Genomic DNA, 6000 nt, shown 5'->3' with positions numbered 1-6000 from the left:
TGTAGGATCTTCCCGGACCAGGGCTCGAACCTGTGTCCCCTGCATTGGCAGGCAGATTCTTAACCACTGCGCCACCAGGGAAGTCTCTCTTGGCAAATTTTTAAGTGCACAATACAGTATTGTTAACTATAAGTACAGTATTGCACAACAGATCTCTAGAACTTATTCATCTTGCTTAACTGAAACTTTATGTCTGTTGATTAGCAATTCCTCATTCCCACCTCCCCCAGCCTCTGGCTACCACCATTCCATTCTTTGATTTCTTTGAAGATCCACGCAACACACATAACTTTATAACTGGAGGCTTAATTTGTTACTTCAAATCCCAAATGGAACAACTTGCATACAAAGGAGGGAGTTGCCCGTGGGTGAGGTAATGTGAAGATTAATGCTTCTTTGCTATTTGGAAAGTAAAGCAGAATGGTGAGGAGTGAAGGCCCCAGAACCAACACGTAGGGGTTCAACTCCCAGCTCTGTCACCCACCAACTGCGTGACCTTGGGCACATTACACAAACTTTATTTGTTCTAGTTTTCTCATTTTTAAAATGTGCGATAGTAATAATGCTAACCTCATGGGGTTGTTGTATAGATTAAATAAGTAAATAAATATGAAGTGCTTAGAATAGCGCCTGGGACATTGTGAGCACTAAAGTAATAGTAACGATGATTATTATTACTTGTCCTAAGAAACATTGGCGTGAACTATATTCCCCAAAAATGTAAATCTTTTAAATTTATTCAAGGCCAAAACCTTGCGTCAACTTTCTTCCCCCTCCACATCCACACTAATGTAAACATACTAGCAATGTATTTTTAATTGTATGCAGAGCATTCTCATGGCAAGGATCGACAAGAGCTTAATCAAGAGGAATCCCAAAGAGGCGCTGTATTAGGCACGCAACATATTTTCCAACTCAATCCTTACAATCACCCTATGGTGTAGGCATTATTATCTCGAGTTTATCACAAGCTGACGGAGGTTAATTAACGTGTCTAAGCTGATATCTAATAAGTGGTTGATCTGGGCTGGGAAACTGGTTTTTGTGACTTTACAGCTCATGTTGAGACAGATTTTCAGATCAGCAGGACCCAAAGAATAGTTTTAAAAAATCGACTGTGTGTGTCTCTTTATGCCATGAGAAAAAATTCCCAGCTCAGTTTTGAGTAGCTTGGAGGCAGAGATTTCTGTGTTCATTGCTTGGAAATTTCTATTAGGTAAAATTGGCTGTGGTCCCAGTTTCGACTGAATTATAGAAGATCTGTTGTTTTCTGAGCTCAATAAGTTGTGAGCGTTTAGTATCCTGAGATATAAAGTCAATACTGAAGAGAACACCCCCCTTCGCTGTTCATTCTCTGCAGAGATTGAAATTGAGCCTCCTCTCTTCCTACCGTTTCTAAAACATTTGCTTTTGTAAACACACACACACACACACCCCAAAACCACCCCCCGCATCCCAGAAACTGAAGGCACAGACGTAAGCAGCATTCATTCATTCAAAACATGACATACATAGAACCCGTCCCTTTGCTTTGTTCATTTGGCTGCCAGCACGCGTCCCCTACCTTTCTGGAAACAGCACATAGATCGGATGCAGTCGCTGGGGTTCTAGGTCCTGACGTCAGCTAAGAGGCAGACACTGGACCAAAGCCAAACCAGACACTGTCTTTCTGGAATCAAATCTTGAGCAGAGACTAAAAGATGAGGCACTGCGGGAGTATGCGGTCTCGTGGGGCTTGGAGAAGGCCGTTGCGCGTCAGTTCCTGCTCCCTTGATACCTAGAGCTGCCCTGGATCCCATCTTTCTGAGCTGCTCCCTGCCATCCTAGTACCTTCTTTCTGTGTCTTTAGGTCAGCCAGAGCCAAGTTTGTTTTTTTGTAACCAGACTCCCAGCTGGTGCACCTGGCCTGCAGGAGCCTCAGTGGTCTGGCCCAACCTGGCCTCAAGCACACACACACCTGGCGCTGCTCTCCTCTCCCTCTCCCCTCCCTTCTCTCACTGCTTGTCAGCCGAACTGACTCCAGTTCCTTGGACACACAAAGCTTACTTTTGCCCCAAGGCCTTTACCCCTGCTGTTCCCAGTGCCCCCCCAACCTGCCCCCCCTCCTCTTCAGCCCAAATGTCATCTCCTCAGGGAGGCCATTGCTGACCACCCCCAAACCTTCTATCTCATCAGCCTGTTCAGTTTCTGATATAGTATTTATTACTACCTAAAATTACCTTGAGCTTTATTTACTTATTTGCATTTCCCTGTTAGACTATCAGCTCTAAGAAGGTAGAGACCTTGACTATTTTATTCACTAGTATCTCTAGTTGTTATAACAATGTTTATAGCATTTAATAGGTGCTCATTAACTACTTATTGAAGGTATTGTATGGGGTACACCCTATGTACAGCAATCACAGTGCCCTATAACCAAGTGGTTAAGAGCATGAGCCCTGGAGTTAGGCCATCTAGGTTCAAATCCTGACACGCGCTTGCTGTGTGACTTTGGGCAAGTTACTTAACCCCTCTGTGCTTCAATTTTCTCATTTCTAAAATGGTTATAATAAAAATATGTAGGTAAGATGAAGATTAAGTAAGATGATTCACTTAAAGCCTTTGGGCATTGCATGGAAAACAGTGAGATCCAATATATAGCTACTATATTATTAGAGTATTTCTCAGTTGTAAGAAAATTTGTTATAGATTGTAAGATGCACCACTGACAATATTATTGATAATTCTTTTGGACAAAACCAAATGCAACATAAAATGTATACAACCTTAAAAATAATCTAATTTACCATAGTGTATATTTATACCCACAAATACATGCTACTTTCCTCTTCAGAATGACAATCACAGTTGGGGTCTAAAATGCCTATCTCTCAATTATGGCCATTGGCAGCTACATGTAATGGTCAGGTTACCCCTGCTGATGATCTGGACCTTGTTAGCATCTTTGTGATGCTGCAGAATAATTTAAACACATACCAAAGAATACGGTGCGTTCTGTGGGGTTTTGTTTGTTTGCTTGTTTGCATTTCCCTCTTGGCTATTTTGTTTGTATTATCGCTAACTGAATTACACATAACTAAAGTAAAGAGCTTTTTTGGAAAGTAGCTGGAAGCTTTTGACAGATTTGGACATCTGAATGATAGTTTTTAACACATCTGTTGGTCCCAACAATTGAAAAGCTGTGATCCGGTCTCAGAATTTTGGCTATATTTATTGCCTTCAATTGCATTATCCAGTATGTGATTAATTTTGTGTACACACAATATATTTTTTCTTTTCTATGTTACATTGTAGTGAGTTTTTTTGTTTTTTGTCCGTGCCACGTGACTTGAGGGATCTTAGTTTCCCGACAGGGGATCAAATCCGGACCCCCTGCAGCGGAAGTGTGGAGCCCTAACCACTGGACCGTCAGGGAATGCCTCGTAGTGGGATCTTTTAGAAGATCTTTTAACTGGAAATTATGATGTGAATTTAAGTTTACCAGCTATCAGTGCAAATAACTCCACAGAAGTAACAGACTGATGAACTGATGCTCTCCCCATCCCCACATCTTATTAATTTCCAAATGTACAGGCAATAAAAACTGTCTCTGAGTGCATGCCACCCCCTCATCCCTTACCCCTTCATTCTCAACCCTGGCTGCATGTTAGAATCACCTGGGGAACTTAAAAAAGCCCGCATTCCCAGGCTGCATCTCAAGCTAATTAAATTAGTAGCCTGGTATCAGTATTTTTAAAGTCCTTCAGATGATGTCAATGCGTGGTGAAGGTTGAGAATCACCACTTTACCAGTGGTGAGTTTCTTTTGCTACGTGTGCGATGTATCTTCATTGCAGAGATGTTAAAGTGTGGAAAACAAAAATAAGACAACAAACAACCCTTGTATTCGAGAAATAAGAAAATAGGGTATTATTATTATGATGTTATTATTAGCCTATCCCCGATGATTCAGACCATGAAAAATATCATATTGAGTCAGACCCACTTGGTGGAAGAACCGATGTTTCTTTGTTGTCCTTTATAGTATCTTTGAAAGTTTCTACTAGGAATGTGCCCCAGTGATTGAGTTTCCTATGGTTATTGCCAAAGGCTCGACGAGAGGCTTAAGGATGAAGCCTAACACTTGAGACCTCTAGGAAAAAAAATGCACGTGTGAAATGCATCTGAATCTCCTTGTTGCTGAATGTGCCCCTGTATCCTGTTCTCTCTTGTTCCCTTTGGGTCCCTGATGTGGCATCCTGATTGCCCTTGAACTAGCTCTCAGTGCTTCACCTGATCTGCTGGGATTCTCTCTCCCCAAGCCATGGAGAGCAGATGCTCAGATTCTCTCAACATCAAGGAAAAGTGTCCCCTCAACTTGGATGATGGACAACTAACACACACAGTATACATAACTACAATACGTTTTAATTCTTGGTCTTAGTTGAAATCTTGAAGACAGGGAATTTAATAGTGGCATGGAGTTTTGACTGATCGTCAGGAGTTTCTAAGATTGACTGATTTCTTTCTGATAGAGATTTGTGATTTGTTTTTTCTGCAGGCGTAGCAGGTCTGAGAGCATCACTATACCTAGATAAAGTTTGCATATTCTGCAAAAAGCCCATTTATTGCTAAGCGTGAAACCAACCTCTTGAGAAGCTGCAATTAACCTTCACCTGCTCTTCATTTTAAGCCTGCCAACCGATAAGACTGGAGACTTATTTCTTCACACCTGACAGCCACGCTGCTCACCAGGCAATTAGGAAAATATATTGAGTGGAGTGGTCTTCTCACAGATCACATGTGGAAATCAGCCTTTATAGAAGGAACAATTAGGATCCTCATTTACTTCATATGACTTGCTCATTAGAAACTCATTAACTGTTAGGTTGAAAATACAGTCCAGAAACAGTGTTGAGTAGTTCATATTTAATAACTCAATCTTTCCTTAAAAGTAGTTTGCTAAATGGCAGCATAACAATAAATCAATACATTCAATAAATCTATAGTACTAGAAAGTGGGTTTAGACAGGATAAAGATGGGCCCAGTCAATTAAAGAAGAAAACAGATGGCTATGGTATATAGGCAGGAATAACAAAGGAGGGTTTAAAATGTAAAATATAAGTTGGAGAGGAGTTTTAGAAAATTGATAAACCTATTGCATAAAGTAATCTACAGTGACTTAAGCCTCCTTGAGAAAGATCAGATGAATATTTGCATTGTCTTCTGGTTTATTAAAGTTTTAAATATTTCATGTTTAACATCTTAATATCTGAGATGTGACATGATTAAAAATATAGTTTCCAAATAGTTAACTAAATTTCAGATAATACTTTTCAACATTTTGGAATAATTTGCATTTCCTCCTTTGTGATTCTGTGTTCAACATTCATTGAAATATCTATTTCTGAGTTATCTTATAGCTGATTTTAGTAATACAATACCATTTTGATTACTGTGGCTTTGAAATAGATTTTAATGTGTAATATAAGTCAACTTACTGCTTTTTCTCAGAATTTCCTTGCCTACATTCTTCTGTTAATTGTTGTGGAAGAATTTGACAAAGAGTTTTTGTCAAGTTCTAAAGACAGGCATTGTCACCCAAGAAGATGACTGATGACTGATGACTGATGACTGATGAAGTGTCAGTAAGAATCATTACTGACACTCAGTTGGTATCTTAGAGAAGGGATGGAACTGACATCACCAACAGATGGCGCAGAAAAGAGTAATACCTAACAGTTCATAACACTCATTATGGGCTAGGTATGGTTCGGAGTGTTTTACATTTATTATTTGGTTTCACCCTCAAAACAATTCTGTTTTCACCTCCACTTTAGAGATGTGGAAACTGTGGGTGAGTTTTCATTGCTTGCTCCAGGGCGTGCAGCTGGCACACCTTGGAGCCAGGACCAGAATTCAGACCGTCACCGACAGATGCTGTGCTCTCAGCTGCTGTACCTGACTACTCTCAGGTTGTCTGACAGTGCAGAGGGTAGAGGTTACTTAATAATTATACTT

The sequence above is a fragment of the Balaenoptera borealis genome, assembly GCF_965194805.1.
Source record: "Balaenoptera borealis genome assembly, chromosome: 3".
Taxonomy (NCBI): Eukaryota; Metazoa; Chordata; class Mammalia; order Artiodactyla; family Balaenopteridae; genus Balaenoptera; species Balaenoptera borealis.
The sequence above is the reverse complement of the archived record's forward strand: the minus strand, read 5'-3'. Positions refer to the sequence as shown.